The sequence below is a fragment of the Neoarius graeffei genome, chromosome 8 (genome assembly GCF_027579695.1).
Source record: "Neoarius graeffei isolate fNeoGra1 chromosome 8, fNeoGra1.pri, whole genome shotgun sequence".
NCBI classification, from domain to species: Eukaryota; Metazoa; Chordata; class Actinopteri; order Siluriformes; family Ariidae; genus Neoarius; species Neoarius graeffei.
The window spans coordinates 12,333,701-12,359,758 of record NC_083576.1 but is presented as its reverse complement, the minus strand read 5'-3'; the positions used below and the strand labels follow the sequence as shown (position 1 = coordinate 12,359,758).

The following is a 26,058-nucleotide window of genomic DNA, read 5'->3' as shown; positions in this document are numbered from 1 at the left end:
GGGTCTTTCAGCATGACAATGATCCCAAACACACCGCCCGGGCAACGAAGGAGTGGCTTCGTAAGAAGCATTTCAAGGTCCTGGAGTGGCCTAGCCAGTCTCCAGATCTCAACCCCATAGAAAATCTTTGGAGGGAGTTGAAAGTCCGTGTTGCCCAGCGACAGCCCCAAAACATCACTGCTCTAGAGGAGATCTGCATGGAGGAATGGGCCAAAATACCAGCAACAGTGTGTGAAAACCTTGTGAAGACTTACAGAAAACGTTTGACCTCTGTCATTGCCAACAAAGGGTATATAACAAAGTATTGAGATGAACTTTTGTTATTGACCAAATACTTATTTTCCATCATAATTTGCAAATAAATTCTTTAAAAATCAGACAATGTAATTTTCTGGATTTTTTTTTCTCATTTTGTCTCTCATAGTTGAGGTATACCTATGATGAAAATTACAGGCCTCTCTCATCTTTTTAAGTGGGAGAACTTGCACAATTGGTGACTGACTAAATACTTTTTTGCCCCACTGTATGTGATTTCTTGTTCACGTGACAAGCTGCATTTTTCTGTCTTATTAATTTCAAGAGAGGATGACTGTTTATAGCTGTTATAATGCAAGTGATAACAGGAATTGGCTTGTTTTATGGGGGTTCCACAACATTAAACATACCTATAAATGGTTAAAAAGAATTGTGGTGTTCAAAGTTGTAATAAAGTTGGTAATCTCATTGCTAATCTGTAACTGATTGATTGCAGGTTTTCAGCTTCTGACTTCTGCTGTTCAGCTTTTGAAAATGTCCTTTCCAAAACATGACCCTGGATATCAGTGGTGAACTGTTACTATTAGAGCTGGGACATCAGCTCAGCCAAAACTTAGCCAGACGTGCCAAAAAAAGCAACAGGGCAAAGGATTTTGTAAGGGATTAGTGGCAGGGTGCCAGGTCACTCCGTTGTGTGTAGCTGTCGATGTTGATTTTAAAAGTAACTAAGTAAATTACAGAGGGAAATGAATACTTAAGTCTGATTGAAAAATACTGAGGCAACCATACAGTGTGGAAGAAGAGTCTGGAGACAGAAATCTTAGTTTCTCGGTCATTAGCTTGTGCTGCTTGCTCTCAATAGCACTTGCTTGACCGCTTTATTAGCATTTGCTAACACTACTGATGAACGCTACACTGGCTGGAAGGTGACTTCACTGCTACGCTGACGGCACTGACTCGCGGTTAAGCTCGCATTGGCCTTCGAGAAGGCTGAGGGCGATACATTTTTGGTCCCTCCCACTACAAATCATGAATCAGTTTGATTTGAAAAAATAAGTAGGTACTGTAAAGCTACAAAAACTCACTTCAAAGTCTCCCGTGAATCATAACATCAAAACTAGCAGATGGAACATTTTGCTGAATACTTCATTGAAACAGGCGGCACGGTGGTGTAGTGGTTAGCGCTGTCGCCTCACAGCAAGAAGGTCCTGGGTTCGAGCCCCGGGGCCGGCGAGGGCCTTTCTGTGTGGAGTTTGCATGTTCTCCCCGTGTCCGCGTGGGTTTCCTCCGGGTGCTCCGGTTTCCCCCACAGTCCAAAGACATGCAGGTTAGGTTAACTGGTGACTCTAAATTGACCGTAGGTGTGAATGTGAGTGTGAATGGTTGTCTGTGTCTATGTGTCAGCCCTGTGATGACCTGGCGACTTGTCCAGGGTGTACCCCGCCTTTCGCCCGTAGTCAGCTGGGATAGGCTCCAGCTTGCCTGCGACCCTGTAGAAGGATAAAGCGGCTAGAGATAATGAGATGAGATGAGAGACTTCATTGAAACAGTGAGAACTTGGAGAACATCCCTATAAAAGTTATCTGATTGATATTCACGAGTAATCCAGTCAGAAATCGATCAGAAAAGAGAGAGAGAGAGCTCGACCGCTTTCCCATGACTCAAATAGCACCGGCAGTTTCCCGACGTCATGCGAGCAGTGTGTACTCTGTTGTACCAACTTCAACCTGCCGTTACTCCCAAAGTACTGCAGATCTTCTCATCTCTCATTTCATCTCATTATCTTTAGCCACTTTATCCTGTTCTACAGGGTTGCAGGCAAGCTGGAGCCTATCCCAGCTGACTACGGGCGAAAGGTGGGATATACCCTGGACAAGTCTCCAGATCATCACAGGGCTGGCGAGAGAAATTTCTTTGGAAAGCAGAGATTATAAGCTTTTTAATGATAGTATTCATGACCAAAAGTTTGGGGTCACTTTGAAATGTCCTTATTTTTGAAAGAAAAGCACTGTTCTTTTCGATGAAGATCACTTAAAACTAATCAGAAATCCACTCTATACATTGCTAATGTGGTAAATGACTATTCTAGCTGCAAATGTCTGGTTTTTGGTGCAATATCTCCATAGGTGTATAGAGGCCCATTTCCAGCAACTCTCAGTGTTCTAATGGTACAATGTGTTTGCTCATTGCCTCAGAAGGCTAATGGATGATTAGAAAACCCTTGTACAATCATGTTAGCACAGCTGAAAACAGTTTAGCTCTTTAGAGAAGCTATAAAACTGACCTTCCTTTGAGCAGATTGAGTTTCTGGAGCATCACATTTGTGGGGTCGATGAAATGCTCAAAATGGCCAGAAAAAATGTCTTGACTATATTTTCTATTCATTTTACAACTTATGGTGGTAAATAAAAGTGTGACTTTTCATGGAAAACACAAAATTGTCTGGGTGACCCCAAACTTTTGAACGGTAGTGTAAGCAATGACAGGTTTGGAAACTTTGATGAGCGTCTGCATGGACAATTTTCACATCACGGCCAGCGGGTGTCTGATATGCCTACTGAAGGCCTAGAAGGCTCTGACGGTTCCGCTCTGCTGGATATATACGAACAAAAACAAGACACTTCAAAAGATTATGAAATGCAGAATTGCAATAATTGTCAAGTATTGTCTTTAATCAATACGAATCCTTAGAAGTATCTCAAAAAATTTTTGCCTAAAGATGAATTGTCTTCACTTTTGCTAAGATATTAAAATGTGTATTTCATCATTTATGCTGTCATATCCAGCTCTTCTGTAAAAGTTGTCCAGAGTAAGCAACAGAAGAGTTTCACAAGTTCACACTTTACCCCTGACAGTTGTGGCTGCATCTAGTGATGCAACACACCGGCAAGATTTCATTTTCACATTTAATGTGCCCTCGCTTCAAATGCTTTCACTTCAAATACTGTTCAGGTTCACCTGGAAATTCACTCATTTATTGAACTATTGAAGTTGTTTGAGGCTTGCAAATGCTTTCATGCCTTTTGTTACTAAGGACTGCATAAACAATACATGTCTAGTTAAATAGCATTTTCTCTAGTCATATAAGCTCATGATATTAAAGCGGTGGTTTGTAATTTTTAGAAACCATCTGTTGTCTATGAGGAATTGTGTGGTTTGGAAACTAATAGGCATGTAATGATATGATATGATATATATCATGCAATGATAAATTGCGATACAAATTTATGACCATTTGAATCAATCAAATTAAAAAAAACCTAAATTGCGATTATCAGACTGCGTAATTTCTTAGTTTTTACTAGCTGTAATTGCATCATTTAGACAGAAGAGGGAGCAATAATGTACTTGCAAGTGATGTCAAAGCAAAATAGAGACCCGGATGTCGGCCATGTTGGTGGAGATACAAATGCGAGGTCAAGCGACATTCCATACAAAACGTAGTCACGCATGCACAACTCTGTTTTTCCACTGCTTTAAGCGTTCTTTTAGCTCTGCCATATCTTCGTGCTGTACATGGTTGTGGTCACAGCAGTACTCGTGACCGTGGCACGGTCCGATTTTTTAGAATTCCGTCCGTGATCCGGAAAGAGGGTGAGGAAACTCTGAGGCTTAGTATGGAGAGGAGACGAGCACGGCTGAACAACATCGGCAGGGCTGATCTAACAGAGGCTAAAACCAAAACAGCTCGTGTTTGCAGTGATCATTTTATCTCAGGCGAGATTCAAAAGCTTTCTCGATAAGATCATGGAAGAATTTTATTTCGTGTTGCTAGAATTTTGCTATAAAATGAGCGTTCTCTTGTTGTGGTTCACTTGGTCATTATAATATTAAGACGTGTGTTACCATTTCGCTTTGAGGAGCGCCAGCAAAATTGTACAATAGAAGCAATCCAGACTGGGCACCCACTCAGAACATGGGCTATGTTTCGTCCGAGGTCGGGCTTGATTCTTTGGCAGCCAAACCAGATAGAACGTTATATCTGGGTACTCGATGGTCAGTAAAAGCATCTTATCTTCAGAAAAGTCTGACTTTTTAAAATAATACGGGTCAAAACCACACATCTATTTTCTCTTTGTATCAACTCTTCGCTTGACCATTCAAGTTGTGGTAATACTGAGAAAATTCAGCATTATTTACAGACACGCTTTCAGCGGCTTCCATCGTAGTTGATTTGTATACCCACCATTATGGCGGATGCTCATGACGTAGAACATTTTGATCACGTGGCTGCAAGTCATCTATAGTGGGAATGCACATGACTTCGCGTGAGGCGGAAGTAACACCACTCTAATGCCATGAAAACACCCCCACACACAAAAAGAGATCTAAAATGTGAAAGCGCTGCTTTGCGATTAACTGTCCAAAAAGATTGAACAAGAAATTGGAGCTCTCTTTTTACAGACTGATGAAACTCAAAGAAAAGAGAATCAAATGAAGGTAGTAAAAGTGTTCATAAAAGATTTTAAAAAGGCCGATTTGTTATTAACTTCATTCATTTTTCATAAAAGGAATGTTTTAGATAATAGACTATTATATTTTACTCCAACATGTACAAATGTGGTTAAACATATTGTTGATTATTAAGAAAATGAAACAAAGGTGGGGTTTTTTTGTCTCATCTCATCTCCTTATCTCTAGCCGCTTTATCCTGTTCTACAGGGTCGCAGGCAAGCTGGAGCCTATCCCAGCTGACTACGGGCGAAAGGCGGGGTACACCCTGGACAAGTCACCAGGTCATCACAGGGCTGACACATAGACACAGACAACCATTCACACTCACATTCACACCTACGGTCAATTTAGAGTCACCAGTTAACCTAACCTGCATGTCTTTGGACTGTGGGGGAAACCGGAGCACCCAGAGGAAACCCACGCGGACACGGGGAGAACATGCAAACTCCGCACAGAAAGGCCCCCGTCGGCCCTGGGGCTCGAACCCAGGACCTTCTTGCTGTGAGGTGACAGTGCTAACCACTACACCACCGTGCCGCCCCATCACATAGCAATGTCACAAATATTTTTTTTCTCATATAAAATTTGATATGGCGGCACGGTGGTGTAGTGGTTAGCGCTGTCGCCTCACAGCAAGAAGGTCCTGGGTTCGAGCCCCGGGGCCGGCGAGGGCCTTTCTGTGTGGAGTTTGCATGTTCTCCCCGTGTCCGCGTGGGTTTCCTCCGGGTGCTCCGGTTTCCCCCACAGTCCAAAGACATGCAGGTTAGGTTAACTGGTGACTCTAAATTGACCGTAGGTGTGAATGTGAGTGTGAATGGGTGTCTGTGTCTATGTGTCAGCCCTGTGATGACCTGGCGACTTGTCCAGGGTGTACCCCGCCTTTCGCCCGTGGTCAGCTGGGATAGGCTCCAGCTTGCCTGCGACCCTGTAGAAGGATAAAGCGGCTAGAGATAATGAGATGAGATGAAAATTTGATATTGCAGATCTAGATCCATGCTGAACTATTACAGATGGCACCTTTAAAACACACCGATTAATCCATCATTTATTGCCATTGTCATACACTCCCAAAGAAAAAGGTGGAACTTGGCACTATGAAAGGTTCATCTTTGGTCCCACTGCATTAATTTATTCTTCTGAAGAAGTCCTTGTATGTTACATGTTATGTAAAATGCTAATGTGCAAAATCATGCAACGAAGTGTTAAGGAAGCAGAATCCTCAAAAGTTAGAACTGTTAACCAGCCAGAGACCTTGAGAAAACTTAAAAAAAAATTTTTACACTCTATGAAACTGTATTGCAACCAAAACAGGCCTTGGCCTCAGGGAAGGGGGGAAAAAAAAGTTTGTGAGAATGTCTGTTAAATGAATGTGTGTTTGATATAGAAACAGTGCCAGACCTTCATGTTTGCTATAAAGCTCACGTAAATAGCTAAAAAAAAAAAAAAGCTGCAAACTTTCATGAAAGGTTTCTCCACAGGGCCTAACAAAACTGATCTCAGACCAGGTCAGGACTGATTTTGTAGCTTTGCATTTCCATTACATTTAGTAGATGCTCTTATCCAGAGCAATGTACAACATATCCAGAGCATGTTGGGGTTAGGTGCCTTGCTCAAGGGCACTTCAGCCATTCCTACTGGTCTAGGGAATCGAACTGGTGGTCTTTTGGTCCCAAAGCAGCTTCTTTAACCATTAGGCTATGCACCTAGAAGTCTGAGTGCATGGATTATGCTTATTATTTAAAGTCTAAGGTAGAAGAAAAGCACACTTCATGTTATTAGTAGTGTGTGTGTGTGTGTGTGTGTGTGTGTTCTGTACGTGAAAGATAACATTGTTCTCCAGAAGGACCAACCCAGTGGGACAAATGAAGACATCTTTAAAGTGATAGGTTTGAGCTTTTCACTCTCTTTGAGAGTGCATGTGAATAGCAATGGATGATGGTTTAATCACGGAGTCTCCATATTAAAAGTAAACATTTTAAAGGTGCATTCTGTATTAAACTTTGAATGGTTTATACTCCTGTGTTATAACATAACCAGAAATAACTTGTTCCATGGACGTTCCACAACATTAAATATAATTATAAATGGACAAAAAACAAAAACATAATGTGTTGTGTTTGGCATAGTGGTTAGCGCTGTCGCCTGACAGCAAGAAGGTCTGGGTTCGAGCCCCGTGGCCGGCAAGGGCCTTTCTGTGAGGAGTTTGCATGTTGTCCGCATGGGTTTCCTCTGGGTGCTCTGGTTTCCCCCACAGTCCAAAGACATGCAGGTTAGGTTAACTGGTGACTCTAAATTGAGCGTAGGTGTGAATGAGAGTGTGAACGGTTGTCTGTGTCTATGTGTCAGCCCTGTGATGACCTGGCGACTTGTCCAGGGTGTACCCTGCCTTTCGCCCGTAGTCAGCTGGGATAGGCTCCAGCTTGCCTGCGACCCTGTAGAACAGGATAAAGCGGCTAGAGATAATGAGAATGAGATAATGTGTTGTTCTTTAATAAAAAAAAAAGAAGTGTTAGCAAACTGCTACAGCATACAGTACCAGTCAAAAGTGTGGATACATGGTCTAATTTAATGTTTTTTTCTTTATTTAATGAATGAAAAGACACTTCATGTCTTAAAGTAATGATGGATGCCGTTTCTCTTTACTTAGTCGAGTGGTTCTTGACATCATACTCTATGTTGTGGTGTTGAATAGGGCTGTTTACTGTATTTGTATTATTTCCTATTTACTGTTTGATCTCAAACGCATTAAGAAGGCAAGAAAACCGTCCACTAATTAACTTTTGATGAGGCACAGCTGTTAATTGAAAAGCATTCCAGGTTAAGCTGGTTAAGATAATGCCAATACACCGAATCTATGAAAAGTGGGCCCATTAGGGTGATGAAAATGAGGAAAGATTGGTGTCAGATGTGTACGGTACCTCTGCAATAGTTTCAGGTGATAGTACTTTTATCAAGGAGTAAATATCTAAAAAAAAAAAGGCACCATTGGTCCAATATTTCTAATGTTGTGATAGTTTTTATTGTATTTACTCTCAAATGACAAATACCCTGAAAGATACAGACCTACAAACATTTTTTTTTTTTTACTCTCAACGTGTTAGGTATCCAGGGCGGCACGGTGGTGTAGTGGTTAGCGCTGTCGCCTCACAGCAAGAAGGTCCTGGGTTCGAGCCCCGGGGCCGGCGAGGGCCTTTCTGTGTGGAGTTTGCATGTTCTCCCCGTGTCCGCGTGGGTTTCCTCCGGGTGCTCCGGTTTCCCCCACAGTCCAAAGACATGCAGGTTAGGTTAACTGGTGACTCTAAATTGACCGTAGGTGTGAATGTGAGTGTGAATGGTTGTCTGTGTCTATGTGTCAGCCCTGTGATGACCTGGCGACTTGTCCAGGGTGTACCCCGCCTTTCGCCCGTAGTCAGCTGGGATAGGCTCCAGCTTGCCTGCGACCCTGTAGAACAGGATAAAGCGGCTAGAGATAATGAGATGAGATGAGGTGTTAGGTATCCATTCCAATGTAATATATGCTTAATACATGAGGCAAAGTAGCTGAATGGTATAATTTTTACATCGTAGTCTCCTATATATACAAAAAAAAAAAACTATGTTGGAAAAAGGGGTGGCACAGTAATGTAGTGGTTAGCGCTGTCGCCTCACAGCAAGAAGGTCCTGGGATCGACCCCAGCGGCCAGTGAGGGCTTTTCTGTGCGGAGTTTGCATGTTCTCCCTGTGTCCGCGTGGGTTTCCTCCGGGTGCTCCGGTTTCCTCCACAGTCCAAAGACATGCAGGTTAGGTTAACTGGTGACTCTAAATTGACCGTAGGTGTGAATGGTTGTCTGTGTCTATGTGTCAGCCCTGCGATGACCTGGCGACTTGTCCAGGGTGTACCCCGCCTTTCGCCCATAGTCAGCTGGGATAGGCTCCAGCTTGCCTGCGACCCTGTACAGGATAAGCAGCTACAGATAATGGATGGATGGATGTTGGAAAAAAGGATAATATAATCAACAAATGTAATTATCTAAGCTTTAATGTTTGAATTCCTTTTATTCAAGCACAGGACGAGAACAAAGCACAAATATAACTTCATGCTGTTGTTAATATGAACCGTTTTTGTTTCTTAAAGTATATGTTCTTGTTTATGATGTGGGTTTCTTGAAAAATGAAGCCACGAAGAGGGGTATTGTGAAAAAAACAATGGGCGGAAATGATTGACGTATCTATTTTAAAGGGACATTGAGTCAGCCAGTTCATGTTTCAAAGGTCACTACATTGAAACCCATGTGTATAAGGTATTCTAAAGTTCAAGCTAACAGATGTTATGGTAACGGATGTTACATTTTCAAAGGTTTTGCTCTCCCATTCCTTTCTAATACACAAACCAATATGTACTAATTGTTGGATTAGTAGAGCATGGATACCTTCTCATTTGCATGGATAATCTTGAAGGATCACAATTGTTGTTGTTTTCATGAAACATTGGTAATGGAAGTTATGTCCTTAACCATTCGGTACTACTTGGCCTTACTTCTTAACTAATTTCTCATTAGCTTTGCTTAAGAGGGAAATAATAAGAGAAAGAAAGAAAGAAAGCATAACTTTATTCATTACACACTTGTGAAATTCCTCTCTGCATTTAACCCATCTGAAGCAGTGAACACACACGTGAGCAATGAGCACACACACATACCCAGAGCAGTGGGCAGCCATGCTAACAGCACCCGGGGAGCAGTTGGGAGTTAGGTGCCTCGCTCAAAGGCACCTCAGCCCAAAGCCGTCCCATATTAACCTAATAACTTTTTAAAAACTGAAACTGTGATATAAAGAGAAGTGACTGACACGAAACCCGACAGTTAATATTTTATTAATACAAAATAACTGCTCATTAAACTTCGGTAATGGAAGTTACTAAATCTGTGGACAACAGTCCATAAGATCGGAGAAATGGTGATCGTAGTAAAAAAACTATTGTCAATTTCAAGCAAGATCATTTACAGAACAGCATCCAAATATTAAAAATTTAACCTTGAATGGTTAAAAAGTATTTTAATAGAAGAGTTTGTAGAGTAATTGCTGCATGGACATTTTTTAAAAAAAAAGGTGTTTTGGGGGTATTTGAGTTCACAGAGTGATAACACGTTAAAGGTCCCATGGCATGAAATTTTCACTTTCTGAGCTTTTTTAACGTTAAAATGAGTTCCTCTGACCTTCTTAAGTCACCCCAGTGGCTAGAAATTTCATAATGTGTAAACCAAACTATGCCCAACATTTGAGAATGGCGCGTCAAAACGGCGCGTTGATAAGCTCTTCCCTTTACTATGTCAGCAAGGGAGATGATCCCCACGCCCCCCTCTGGATTCCCACCCACTGTATGGATTGCCCGCCCAGCTCAAAAGTTGCCACCAAACATGGAAATTGCGCTGTACATGGATGTGACAACACAGAAAGGAGTCTGTTTTTACTGCCGACGGGAGAGCCCCTGAAGACGCAGTGGCTTAATTTTATTTACTCCAATAATACGCCGTTGAATCTACCTAAGACGGTGTATGTTTGTCGGAAGCATTTTCCTGATGAATGTTTCCACAACTTGGGACAGTACAGGGCAGGTTTTGCACATCAACTGTCACTGAAGCCTGGGTCCGTACCAAGCATCCCTGCCGCATCAGCCACAAACACTGAACAAGTAAGTGTATAACTGTTAAGTCGTTTTGCCGTGTTTTAAAATCGGTGCGTTAGCCTTGCAATGGCTACATTAGCTGTGCAGCTAACCGCTTCCTGCAGTTAGCCAGGTAATCTGCGCTACAAAACCAAAAAGCATGCAGCATGCTCTGTTATAATAGCCAATCAAAACAGTTTTTACAGACACCCACATTCTTTTTTTAAGTAACTCGTTCATTTTATTTGTTTGTTTGTTCAGTAAAAACCCAAACATTTGTTGAATTTATTTTATTTCCTCGCGTTGCACCTTAATGACGTCAGCGCGCGGTATTTTTCCTTTCGCGGTTTGTTCCTTCTCTCTCGCCATAGTAAGACACCCACATCCGCTTGTTCTGACCCACTGGAGGTAGCGTCACAGTGCTGTTAGCCAATCAGAGGTAACACGTTTACATGTCATGAATATTAATGATAAGAACTGAAATCCTGTCGTTCTCCCGCCACCCGCTCCTCCACCAAACTAGAACAGCCTGAAACAGGAGAACCACAGCATTTTTTTCACCAAAACCGGCTCACAGGGCATTCATTCATACTAGAGACCACCGCACAATTAATGAAAAAACGATGCCATGGGACCTTTAACAGAGGCTTTCAATTCCAGTTGTAAAGTCCCCAGTATCACATATGCTTTAAATGAAAGCTAATAATTCAATGCTGTAACTTTTTTTTTTTGTAACTCCCATAAGCCAAAGACACAAAAAATTGCTATTGGGCCCACTTTTTGGAGATTGGGTGAATAGTGTACAAAGCGTCATCAAGGTAAATGCTGGATACTTTGAAGAATCTAATATGAAACCTATTTTGTGTTTTAACACTTTGTTTGTCTCATCTCATCATCTCTAGCTGCTTTATCCTTCCACAGGGTCGCAGGCAAGCTGGAGCCTATCCCAGCTGACTACAGGCGAAAGGCGGGGTACACCCTGGACAAGTCGCCAGGTCATCACAGGGCTGACACATAGACACAGACAACCATTCACACTCACATTCACACCTACGGTCAATGTAGAGTCACCAGTTAACCTAACCTGCATGTCTTTGGACTGTGGGGGAAACCAGAGCACCCGGAGGAAACCACGGGGCTCGAACCCAGACCTTCTTGCTGTGAGACGACAGCGCTAACCAATACACCAATTGTACAGGATAAGTGGCTACAGATAATGGATGGATAGGATGATATAGTTGATTGATAGATAGATAGACATTTCCTCATGTACGTAAACTGACCTCATGGTTATCATCAACCATTTTCCCCATTAGAATTTCATAATGTTAAAGGAAACAATTACACCAGTTCCCATTCGGATGTGTCCTTTTTTCTTCCATTTCCTGGTTTTCCATCTTAGCTGAAGGTATGAGATGATATTTGGTATCTTGTCAAGAAGAGTTACTTATAATTTGAGTCACTTGATAATAGAAATACCAACGAAATGTAGGGTACGTTGGAAAAATTGCTCTGGTTTCATCTTGTTCTTGGGGAACCTATGAGTTGGAGTTCTGGAGATGCCACACCCAATTGTCACCTGATGCTGCCTTCAAGTCCTCATCTCATCTCATCTCATCATCTCTAGCCTCTTTATCCTTCTACAGGGTCGCAGGCAAGCTGGAGCCTATCCCAGCTGACTACGGACGAAAGGCGGGGTACACCCTGGACAAGTCGCCAGGTCATCACAGGGCTGACACATAGACACAGACAACCATTCACACTCACATTCACACCTACGGTCAATTTAGAGTCACCAGTTAACCTAACCTGCATGTCTTTGGACTGTGGGGGAAACCGGAGCACCCGGAGGAGACCATGGGGCTCGAACCCAGACCTTCTTGCTGTTAGGCGACAGCGCTAACCACTACACCACCGTGCCGCCTCACTTTATTTGTTTACCACATAATTCCATATGTTATTTCATAGTTTTGATGTCTTCAGTATTGTTCTACAATGTAGAAAATACCCCACCCCTATGAATGAGTAGAGTAGGGGTGTACAAACTTTTGACTGCTCCTGTAGGGCGAATATAATAAATTAAGCCACTGATTAAATGTGCTTCAATGCGTTTTAGCCTTAAACATTTTATCACGAAAGTTCAAAAAATCATTTCAGCCTCTTTGTGCTTCTCGCACACTCATCAGCTTTTAATATTGGGTTTAGCTGCACAAGCATCATCTAGTGCTTAGTCTGATTTTATGGTTGACTCAGTTACAACCCAGACGCATAGGTGAGCCAGGGAAACACACACACACACACACACACACACACACACACACACACACACACACACACACAGCCAGAAATGCAAAGAAACCGCACATAATGATTCCCTTTGCAGTGGATTTGAGGACTGATGTGCCTTTCAGTCCTCGCGGCGGTCCCTTATAGCTCCTAGCAAGCATTACTTATTTACTTTCCTTATCCTTTTTTTTTTTTTTTGTGCTCTAAGCACCCTCCTCAGGTCTCGTGATTGCTTTGGCAGTCTAACTCAAACAGAGTGAGTGGCTGCCAGAGCTCAAAGCTACTCTACTCTCCTTAAGCACTTTCCGTTTGGCTCATAATAAAGTGTTACTTTTGAGTCAGAGCCATGATGAGTGATGTAGCTCCTACGGCTATCCGAGTCAGAAATGTTCGAAGGAAAAAGTAGCAAAAGTAATGCAAAACTAGCAGCCTAATAATGTGAGAATAACATGACTGATGGCACAACTGGGAACAAAACCCTCCCCAGATATACATTAAAACATATCGAAGCCAATCAGAATGAGACTGCTGATGAATGGGTTTGTCTAATTAGGTTAATGATCTGTGAACTAAAAGAATAAAAAAGTGTAAAATCTCGGAAGTGATTAATTTCTCAATTGGAATTCTTTGCATGTGTTGGGCAATTTTTAAACAGACTGAACATAACTGACTTGTGAATAAAAAGTGTGTCGTGAAAAGTTTTCATGACATGTAATGAGACGTACCACGCTCATGAAATAAGTATAACATCTCATTTTCCCTTCTCTTCTTTTCCAAAATAAACAAGTGTGCTTGCAAATCACATTGTAATGTGATATAATATAATGTGGGTATTTTCAAAACACACACAGAAAAAAAAAAATCCATGTTGTCACTGGCGCCTAATTAATTTACAGCCTCAAGGCTTTTCATGCTTGAAAATATCTATTAGCATATGATCATGTGCAGCAAAGACTATGAGAAATACTAGGCGCATTTCATAAGCCAGGTAAGTCTAATGATATGATTAGAAACGCAGGAACTTTTAAGCCTGAAGAGCTGAAATTATTTATTAAATATCGACCTTATTCAAATTGCACGGTAGTAGAGATGAACATGGTCCAGGAATTTCTTCGGGTGTGTTAATGACCAAATTCTGGAAAACAGCCAAATTGAAAAATGGTGAGACATAGACATTTTCACCAAAAGGTAATTTGTGTGATAGTTATAGACATTAAATAAAAAGGACAACATTTTACCGAATTGGATGGCTTTACTGGTGAATTATGCCACCAAAAAAGAACTTTACAGCCGAGGAAGGCGAGGACATTAAAAAGTCACTCGACTTTCTGGCAGAAGAAGTTTCTCTTATAAAACAACAATAGAAAACCATCATGGACCTGGTGACGGAAGTAAAGTCTCTCAGGCTGCAGAACGCCGAGAAGGACCGGCGTCTCGCCCACCTGGAAAGCAGAGTTGCTGAATTAGAACAGTACACCAGGATGAACGATGTCATCGTCACTGGGATTCAGATTAAACCCTGGTCATATGCAAAAGCAGTGACAAGGGAGGGAGAATCTGATGAACCGGGCAGCAACTCCATGGAGCAACAAGTGTCGGCATTCCTACACTTGAAGGGAATCGATATTGATTGCAACAATGTCGAGGCCTGCCGCATTCTACCCAGGAGAGACAAGGAGAACACTGCCATCATCATGAGATTCATCAGCCGGAAACATAAAGCTACATTGCTGAAACAAGGAAGGAAACCGAAAGGTACAAATGTCTACATCAACGAGCACCTGACAAAACACAATGCTGACATCGGCAGAAAAGCACGACATCTGAAGAAAGAAAATAAAATTCAATCTACATGGATCACCAACTGCAAAGTATTAATTAAGCTGAATGGTACACCAGAGGAGGCAAGAGTTCTGGTCATACGGAACATCGAGGACTTGGACAAATATCAGTGATGGCTATCGGGACTGTATGGTAATCAATACCGACGTGACACTACATCAAACTCAACCATGACACACACCGAAATAACTCTTTCATCCATTACCCGGAACACTACTCCGCTCACGCAATTGCTTGTCGGGTCAGCCACAATCAGATGTACCTACTTGTTTGAGATCATGTAACACTATGTAACAGCCTTCTATTTATGTTTATTAAACTATTTCATATGTTGTAATGGTAGACTATCATTGCCAATGTATGACATTTCAAAGCCAGATCATAATTTACCACCACTGAATCCATGTTTCAGTTTTTTTTTATCAGACAAACTCTTCATATTGCACATTTTCACCATGTAACGCATGTTCATTTGATTTAATACCCCAGAATGCATCATTGCTGCTTAAACTTGGCAATAATTTATCAAACACTAACTCATCTCATCTCATTATCTCTAGCCGCTTTATCCTTCTACAGGGTCGCAGGCAAGCTGGAGCCTATCCCAGCTGACTACGGGCGAAAGGCGGGGTACACCCTGGACAAGTCGCCAGGTCATCACAGGGCTGACACATAGACACAGACAACCATTCACACTCACATTCACACCTACGGTCAATTTAGAGTCACCAGTTAACCTAACCTGCATGTCTTTGGACTGTGGGGGAAACCGGAGCACCCGGAGGAAACCCACACGGACACGGGGAGAACATGCAAACTCCACACAGAAAGGCCCTCGCCGGCCCCGGGGCTCGAACCCGGACCTTCTTGCTGTGAGGCGACAGCGCTAACCACTACACCACCGTGCCGCCACTCAAACACTAACTGTTTTAGTAAATCAGCAGATTTTTGAGGAACAAATTGACAGCTGAATCACGGAATTCCGATAAAAATGAAATCTTTCACAATAGTTTTGTCAATGGGGGGGGTGCTGAACCTAATTTGTTTTCTTTGTCACTGCAAAGTTGAAAATGGCCTGAGAAATCTTATTTAATGCATTTTAATAAACACTTTAAATTAAATACAGACATTTTATGTAGTATGTGATATGATTTGATACAAAAACCTTGTTGCTGGGGGCATATGTTTGCAAAATTCACATGCCAAAGATTTTGCGTGTCATTTCCGTTGTTTTCTGTAGTGTCCGTAACGGTCTTGCTGTAACACAATGCTGCAGAATTTTTTACCATTTTTGGTGATTATGACATGCATTGGTCCTGTTGGCCTCATGTAGGGCTCTAGTTACATATTCATACATCTTTAGTTGTTATATTAATAGATATATTTGCAATATGTAGTGTCCGTAACGGGTGTAGTGTCCGTAACGTTATGTGCAACATTGTTCAACAAGTATATAAGCTATGTAATCTTTGATGGAAAGGACAACCAACTGTCAATTAATTAAGGAACTATTATAATAAGCCGATACTATGCATAAAATGATGTTTTGTGAGCCCAGTAATTGGAGCTTTAATAAAGTGTTGTGAAATGTTGTGTTTCTCTGTCTAATATCGGGGTCCCTGATAACGTGTCACATAACTAGAAGACCCAGCAAATATATGTAACTATACTCAATTGTAACATTCGACAGGGCACTTTATGGCATAACAGTTCGTTGCCCCATCAACATTTGCTTTTGAGGTGTTTTAAGTGGATCTATCCCGTTATATCTTTTAATGTAGTGTCCGTAATGTCAACAACCTAGCAGAATGGGGCATGTATAAAATGAGGTATATTTTCAAAACGGAAAGAGAATGCTACATGAAATTTTAGGTATGGGACCCCAATATGTTCAAGCCCATAATATCACAGTTTTGACCATTTTGGGTAACCTTGGGTTTTTTGTTATTTTGGAACCTATAAGGTCCATCTGATCTTGGCTGACCCGTGTTGATTATGAAAACCCGGAACTGAAACCACATGAATTCAATGACCATAAACTATTGGATACAGAAAATGACATAGACCGGGACAATAACTTTTTCTCAACCATTAAGGACAATTGACACTATTACACAGAGGAACAGTACAATCAGTCCACTAAGGCTGTGGGAAAATTATCAATAATACACTTCAACAGCAGAAGCATGTATGCTAACTTCAAACACATCAAGGAATACTTAAGTCAGTTTACTCATCCATTCAACATAATTGCAATATCGGAGACCTGGATTGACCTGGAGAAAGGAGTGGATTTCGAACTGGCTGGATATGAATTTAATTATATAAATAGGAAAAATAAAGGTGGAGGAAGAGTGGCGGTGTATGTGGACTGTAATTTGAATTATAAGTAAATAGATGGCATGACAACGGTGATTGATAACTTATTAGAATGTTTAACAATCGAAATTAATATTGAAAAAATTAGAAATGTATTAATTAGCTGTATACCGGTATATAGAGCGCCAGAAACTACAAGCCCGATTCCAAAAAAGTTGGGACAAAGTACAAATTGTAAATAAAACGAAATGCAATAATTTACAAATCTCAAAAACTGATATTGTATTCACAATAGAACATAGACAACATATCAAATGTCGAAAGTGAGACATTTTGAAATTTCATGACAGCAACACATCTCAAAAAAGTTGGGACAGGGGCAATAAGAGGCTGGAAAAGTTAAAGGTACAAAAAAGGAACAGCTGGAGGACCAAATTGCAACTCATTAGGTCAACTGGCAATAGGTCATTAACATGACTGGGGATAAAAAGAGCATCTTGGAGTGGCAGCGGCTCTCAGAAGTAAAGATGGGAAGAGGATCACCAATCCCCCTAATTCTGCGCCGACAAATAGTGGAGCAATATCAGAAAGGAGTTCGACAGTGTAAAATTACAAAGAGTTTGAACATATCATCATCTACAGTGCATAATATCATCAAAAGATTCAGAGAATCTGGAAGAATCTCTGTGCGTAAGGGTCAAGGCCGGAAAACCATACTGGGTGCCCGTGATCTTCGGGCCCTTAGACGGCACTGCATCACACACAGGCATACTTCTGTATTGGAAATCACAAAATGGGCTCAGGAATATTTCCAGAGAACATTATCTGTGAACACAATTCACCGTGCCATCCGCCGTTGCCAGCTAAAACTCTATAGTTCAAAGAAGAAGCCGTATCTAAACATGATCCAGAAGCGCAGACGTCTTCTCTGGGCCAAGGCTCATTTAAAATGGACTGTGGCAAAGTGGAAAACTGTTCTGTGGTCAGACGAATCAAAATTTGAAGTTCTTTATGGAAATCAGGGACGCCGTGTCATTCGGACTAAAGAGGAGAAGGATGACCCAAGTTGTTATCAGCGCTCAGTTCAGAAGCCTGCATCTCTGATGGTATGGGGTTGCATTAGTGCATGTGGCATGGGCAGCTTACACATCTGGAAAGACACCATCAATGCTGAAAGGTATATCCAGGTTCTAGAGCAACATATGCTCCCATCCAGACGATGTCTCTTTCAGGGAAGACCTTGCATTTTCCAACATGACAATGCCAAACCACATACTGCATCAATTACAGCATCATGGCTGCATAGAAGAAGGGTCCGGGTACTGAACTGGCCAGCCTGCAGTCCAGATCTTTCACCCATAGAAAACATTTGGCGCATCATAAAACGGAAGATACGACAAAAAAGACCTAAGACAGTTGAACAACTAGAATCCTACATTAGACAAGAATGGGTTAACATTCCTATCCCTAAACTTGAGCAACTTGTCTCCTCAGTCCCCAGACGTTTACAGACTGTTGTAAAGAGAAAAGGGGATGTCTCACAGTGGTAAACATGGCCTTGTCTCAACTTTTTTGAGATGCGTTGTTGTCATGAAATTTAAAATCACCTAATTTTTCTCTTTAAATGATACATTTTCTCAGTTTAAACATTTGATATGTCATCTATGTTCTATTCTGAATAAAATATGGAATTTTGAAACTTCCACATCATTGCATTCCATTTTTATTTACAATTTGTACTTTGTCCCAACTTTTTTGGAATTGGGGTTGTAGTATAGAGGCGTTTAAGGACTGCGTAGAAAAGACATTTACAGTAGATAATAAAAAAGTTATCTTCATTTGTGGGGATACTAATATTGATCTGTTGAACCCTAATAAGCACAGCATGACTGAGGAATTTATTAATACCATGTACAGTATGAGTCTCCACCCAAAAATTACCACACCCACCAGAATTACTGACCATAGTGCTACCTTAATAGATAATATATTTACCAATTGTATAGATAATAACATTATAAGTGGAATATTAATCAATTACTTTAAACCTTGACTTGGTTGTCTGCCAACTAAGATCAACTTCTGTTAGGAGCCATTATAACAAACACCTAAAGTCTCATCTCATCTCATTATCTGTAGCCGCTTTATCCTGTTCTACAGGGTCGCAGGCAAGCTGGAGCCTATCCCAGCTGACTACGGGCGAAAGGCGGGGTACATCCTTGACAAGTCGCCAGGTCATCACAGGGCTGACACATAGACACAGACAACCATTCACACTCACATTCACACCTACGGTCAATTTAGAGTCACCAGTTAACCTAACCTGCATGTCTTTGGACTGTGGGGGAAACCAGAGCACCCGGAGGAAATCCATGCAGACACGGGGAGAACATGCAAACTCCACACAGAAAGGCCCTCGCCGGCCACAGGGCTCGAACCCGGACCTTCTTGCTGTGAGGCAACAGCGCTAACCACTACACCACTGTGTTGCCCCAACACCTAAAGTGACATGGAAAAAAAAGAACTCTTCTTTTCAGAAGAAGCCTTTATTTGTCACATGTACACTCAAGCAAAGCAAAATTCTGCCTCTGCCTTGAACACACAAATGAGCAATGAACACATACCCAGCGCAGTGGGCAGCTATGCTACAGCACCCAGGAAGCAGTTGGGGGTTTGGTGCCTTGCTCAAGAGCACTTTGGCCATGATACAGAAGGAGGGGTAAGTGCTGTTCATTCACTCAACTCCCGTCTCATTTTTCTTGCCGGTCCTAGGAATCGACCCAGCAACCCTTTGGGCCCAAGGCTGCTTCTTTAACCTTCAGGCCACTTTTATTTTGATAAGAGTTTAACCTTGCCCTGGTTGTTTTCCCACAAAGATCATGTTCTAGCTTCTACAAGAAAAACCTAAAGTTTACCTAAATATGTCTAAACTCTTGCTAGCTAAGAGTGATTTACCAAAACGCTGCAGGCATGTTTTTATTTTGACTACTTTCTAATTTCAGGTTGTCTTCGGAGCCCATTTAACAAACACGTCAAGTGAATGTCATGATTTGTTCAAGTTGTTAGAGAGCTACATCCTGAAATAAACTGAAAAATAAGCCGGAGAGGCTCGGATTGCAAATCGACAGCGGACGTCTAAAATGTCTGCATTGCTCCTGCATCATTATCTCCTCATCAAATCAGAGCAGATCCCTTACACAAGTTGTACAGACGATAACAGACAAAGTTTATAGACAGTAAAAAGAAATGTAGTCAGCAGAACAGGACTGACGAAATGAATCAGAGGTCACTTCTCCATGGATAATAGCATGTACACTGTAAGAAGTGATTTTGGAGAGTGGTAAATATAATCTATGCAAACCATATAAAATGTACTCGATTATTGCAGTCAGCCAAGGAATTATAAAGTAATGGGTAAATTATACATATGCTACCTATTCGTTAACAGTAACAACTGTTACATGGAAAAATACGGTAAAATATACCCCAAAGCCGTGAGTCCTGTGCTCCAAATTGCGCATGCGTCAGACCGCGCGTTTGAGTGAGCGGGACAGGGAACTCTCGGACTGCCATCTTCCTCTCTCTGGCTGAAAGTGTTGTCTGCATTAGCCAATTATCCAGAAACAACATTTGAAGCGGGGCGGCACGGTGGTGTAGTGGTTAGCGCTGTCGCCTCACAGCAAGAAGGTCCTGGGTTCGAGCCCCTGGGCCGGCGAGGGCCTTTCTGTGTGGAGTTTGCATGTTCTCCCCGTGTCCGCGTGGGTTTCCTCTGGGTGCTCCGGTTTCCCCCACAGTCCAAAGACATGCAGGTTAGGTTAACTGGTGACTCTAAATTGACCGTAGGTGTGAATGTGAGTGTGAATGGTTGTCTGTGTCTATGTGTCAGCCCTGTGATGACCTGGCGACTTGTCCAGGGTGTACCCCGCCTTTCGCCCGTAGTCAGCTGGGATAGGCTCCAGCTTGCCTGCGACCCTGTAGAAGGATAAAGCGGCTAGAGATAATGAGATGAGATGAGAACATTTGAAGCTGTTAGTTTAGTGAGTTATAAAACAGGTTCATTACTTGAAATGTTGTGTGACGCTGTTGTACTGCACTTTATTCTGTGTTTTTTTTTTGATGATTTTATGGATTAAAAACATTGAGATGATGAACCATCTGAAAGTCTTTTTTTTGGGGGGGTACATCTTACCTTCTCCAAACAAGTAATGGTTACTAACTGATATTGATGACCTTAGTAATTATCAGGTATTACCTACTAGCAAACAAGAGATAATTTTACCCAATTTCAGTGAGAAAGTAGCTGTTGAATCGATACATAAATGTGAGGTAAATTTTACCCAATTTATTTAAGTATTTCATAACTTTTTATTTCAGTTATTTTATACTCAATATATGGAATTAAATCTACCCCAAACAAGTTAATGCAAATTGTTACCTCAGATTTATTGGGTAAATTCTATAGGTTACTTTTTTCAGTGTATATAAACACTACGGGTCACTTTTACCTCAGGTGATGAGGCAAAAACGGCTAGAAGATGAGTTGTGGACTGTTTCGAAATCGCGATATGTTCCTTCTTCAAATAATATGCCTTTAGTTGAAGATTCACTTACAGCATGATGGATCTAACTGAAGTGCTATTGCTGATGTGATAAATTTGGCATCATAATGTAGGACTGCAGCTCAGAGACCTGAGACGTGACTCCAGCTTATATAAAGTGACTTCTGAACATCTCTGACTCAGTGTATATCGACATCCCACTAATATTATGTACATTCTGGCTTTTGTTTGTGCGTGTATTGAGCCTGAGACATCGTGATGCTGATTTACTGCAGAGTTTATAATCATTTCTCTTCTGTTTTCCCTGTAAAGCACTGACACTCAGTTTATTTGGGATAGATTCATTTAACTGATTACAACAGGATAGGTTTAATCACAATCGTAAACCACAGCAGTGTCGAAAACTCAATTCTGATTGGTCAGAAGGTGTTGATTTAATTTTCTATTACAGAAGTTCTGGCAGCGGCACGGTGGTGTAGTGGTTAGCGCTGTTGCCTCACAGCAAAAAGGTCCGGGTTCGAGCCCTGTGGCCGGCGAGGGCCTTTCTGTGCAGGGTTTGCATGTTGTCCACGTGGGTTTCCTCCGGGTGCTTCGGTTTCCCCCACAGTCCAAAGACATGCAGGTTAGGTTAACTGGTGACTCTAAATTGACCGTAGGTGTGAATGGTTGTCTGTGTCTATGTGTCAGCCCTGTGATGACCTGGCGACTTGTCCAGGGTGTACCCTGCCTTTCGCCCGTAGTCAGCTGGGATAGGCTCCAGCTTGTCTGCGACCCTGTAGAACAGGATAAAGCAGCTACAGATAATTAGATGAGATGAGAAGTTCTGGCTTCAAGGCAAATCACAGGTTGATATTAACGTGCCCATTCTTTAACAATTATTCATCGAAGGAAAAGTTATTATTCACTGAGCCTGAGGCGGATAATTGTTTTAGTATATATACACAGGTGATTATTTAAAAAAAATAATTTATTTCAATCTTCAAAAGTGGCATGCAAATGTAATGCACACAAGCTTGTGTCACTTATCTATGTCGAGTCACATAAAATACTTTTGTTTTGAAATCGATCAAAGAAATCACAATCCCACCTTACCTTTGAATAGTTTTAGACCAAACTTCATAGAATCTTTAGTGCTTTTAGGAACAGTGTTTTCTTTCATCATTTATAATTCTTTGTTATGTACAGTGACAAAGCAATTGGCTGCCATTTTTCTGAGTCACTCAAGGTGATCATCAATAAATAGTCTGAATTTCTTGACGAATCAGAGCACAATTTTCTATAATCACCTCCATATCTACAACCCCGATTCAAAAAAAGTTGGGACAAAGTACAAATTGTAAATAAAAATGGAATGCAATAATTTACAAATCTCAAAAACTGATATTGTATTCACAATAGAACATAGACAACATATCAAATGTTGAAAGTGAGACATTTTGAAATTTCATGCAAAATATTGGCTCATTTGAAATTTCATGACAGCAGCACATCTCAAAAAAGTTGGGACAGGGGCAATAAGAGGCTGGAAAAGTTAAAGGTACAAAAAAGGAACAGCTGGAGGACCAAATTGCAACTCATTAGGTCAACTGGCAATAGGTCATTAACATGACTGGGTATAAAAAGAGCATCTTGGAGTGGCAGCGGCTCTCAGAAGTAAAGATGGGAAGAGGATCACCAATCCCCCTAATTCTGCGCCGACAAATAGTGGAGCAATATCAGAAAGGAGTTCGACAGTGTAAAATTGCAAAGAGTTTGAACATATCATCATCTACAGTGCATAATATCATCAAAAGATTCAGAGAATCTGGAAGAATCTCTGTGCGTAAGGGTCAAGGCCGGAAAACCATACTGGGTGCCCGTGATCTTCGGGCCCTTAGACGGCACTGCATCACATACAGGCATGCTTCTGTATTGGAAATCACAAAATGGGCTCAGGAATATTTCCAGAGAACATTATCTGTGAACACAATTCACCGTGCCATCCGCCGTTGCCAGCTAAAACTCTATAGTTCAAAGAAGAAGCCGTATCTAAACATGATCCAGAAGCGCAGACGTCTTCTCTGGGCCAAGGCTCATTTAAAATGGACTGTGGCAAAGTGGAAAACTGTTCTGTGGTCAGACGAATCAAAATTTGAAGTTCTTTATGGAAATCAGGGACGCCGTGTCATTCGGACTAAAGAGGAGAAGGACGACCCAAGTTGTTATCAGCGCTCAGTTCAGAAGCCTGCATCTCTGATGGTATGGGGTTGCATTAGTGCGTTTGGCATGGGCAGCTTACACATCTGGAAAGACACCATCAATGCTGAAAGGTATATCCAGGTTCTAGAGCAACATATGCTCCCATCCAGACGACGTCTCTTTCAGGGAAGACCTTGCATTTTCCAACATGACAATGCCAAACCACATACTGCATCAATTACAGCATCATGGCTGCGTAGAAGAAGGGTCCGGGTACTGAACTGGCCAGCCTGCAGTCCAGATCTTTCACCCATAGAAAACATTTGGCGCATCATAAAACGGAAGATACGACAAAAAAAGACCTAAGACAGTTGAGAAACTAGAATCCTACATTAGACAAGAATGGGTTAACATTCCTATCCCTAAACTTGAGCAACTTGTCTCCTCAGTCCCCAGATGTTTACAGACTGTTGTAAAGAGAAAAGGGGATGTCTCACAGTGGTAAACATGGCCTTGTCCCAACTTTTTTGAGATGTGTTGTTGTCATGAAATTTAAAAATCACCTAATTTTTCTCTTTAAATGATGCATTTTCCCAGTTTAAACATTTGATATGTCATCTATGTTCTATTCTGAATAAAATATGGAATTTTGAAACTTCCACATTATTGCATTCCGTTTTTATTTACAATTTGTACTTTGTCCCAAATTTTTTGTAATCGGGGTTGTATACTGAAATACATTATTGGTTCTATACAATAGAAACTGTATAATTCAGTTATTCCATGAAATCGAGTCGTACATGAGCTGATAGCCGGTGAGGTGCATGGCACAGAGTTGGCTATAAGCCATTGTTCTGTAAAGTTATCCTACCTCTTGGATTTGTCCTACCAAGCCTACTGCGCATGCGCAGAACACATGACATCATACAGTATCTTGGAATTTGGACCGAGTCTTGTCCTACCGATCAGCTGGGCTGATAGAAAATCGGTGAGTATTTCACGCATTTGCCGATTTTTATGTTTTGTGCGTATTGGTCGAGTCTTTGGCCAAGTCAAATAATTTGTAATGACTTGTTTTGAATAATAAAATGGTCTGTATGAGAACTTGCTAATTCTGTCACGCAGTGGGCACTGTGCAGTCAACGTTATGACAGGGCATCGTTTCGTTTGTTTATAAATACTGTATTTTATACGTTTCTGAATTGCAAGTATGCCTACATTACGCATTACAAATGCGTGAAATACTCACCGATTTTCTATCAGCCCATCTGATCGGTAGGACAAAACTCGGTCCAATTTCCAAGATATGACGTCATGTGTTCTGCGCATGCGCAGTAGGCTTGGTAGGACAAATCCAAGAGGTAGGATAACTTTACAGAATACCATGTACGACGAATTTGAGTGAAGTAACTGTTTTATTCTACTAAGATTCACTGCATTTTGAGAAACAGAGCATTTTTATTTTAATTTTTTTGCAAATTTGATAAATAAAAACTTTATACAAAATGTCCGGCAAAATCATTTCCACTTACGTGGACTTCTTAAAAACCTATCGATAGCGGCACGAATTGACTTTAGTGGTGTTTTTTTTTTTTGGTAGAAAGTGCCGTCTTGTTGTCGTGCCGAGGTATAGAATAGCTTTAGACATTTATTTAATTCTTCCCTGGACATTTCAGTTCTGTAATTTTCAAACTTCTTTGAGCTTTTGAACCAGTCTAAAAAAATCAACAAATTTTAATGCTTAAAGATGAAGAATGTAAACAAACCAGCAAAATGACAGAAGCAATTTGGGAAAAATGTGATAATAATAATTCTTGAAAAATAAGAAAAAGATATGTTCCTACCATCAAATACTTCTATTCCATATTTTGTTGCTTTTTTTTTGTATTTTTAGGGTTTTGTTTTTGAGTAGAGTTTTTATTTTGTCCATGGTTGGTTCAGCAACATGCTCCACCATTTTATTTTTCTCTACTCACAGTATATGAGCTGATAGCCTTGTAGTAGAGTAGCCAATCAGAGCACGCAATTGCTCATATCCAGTGAATGTGGATAGAATAATTGCCAATATGGTGATTTATGTAGCATGTATGGAAGGAGTCTCCACTGTCAGCATGTTGAAAGTCTTCAAACAGAGATGCTGGGAAAGGAATGACTGTTTATATCGACTGCAATGTAACTGATGTTTCATGGACTAACTTGTTTCATGGACGTTCCACAATATGAAATGTAACTACAAATGGATAAAAATATGGAGTTCTTTTTTTATAAATAAAACAGTAGGAACATTGGGAAATTGCTGTGGGGAATGAGGAACAGCCAATTTTGGACATGCTGTTATAAGAAAATGATGCTCTTCCATGGGGTAACAGCAAGTACGCTTCATCACACCATCCCGCCCTGGATTAATTTCCTATCACAGCACACCTGATAGAGATTTATTCTGGATGTGCTCTGGAATCAAATTGGGGGGGAAGTGTGTGTGTGTGTGTGTGTGTGTGTGTGTGTGTGTGTGTGTGTGTG

At 41.2% G+C, this 26,058-nt stretch overlaps 1 protein-coding gene across 1 annotated transcript in view; it reads right to left on the bottom strand.

Annotated features, from left to right (window-relative positions):
* fstl5 (follistatin-like 5) overlaps positions 1 to 26,058 on the bottom strand; it is a 427,630-nt gene that overhangs the window by 157,376 nt on the left and 244,196 nt on the right. The gene's annotated exons all lie outside the window — the stretch shown is intronic.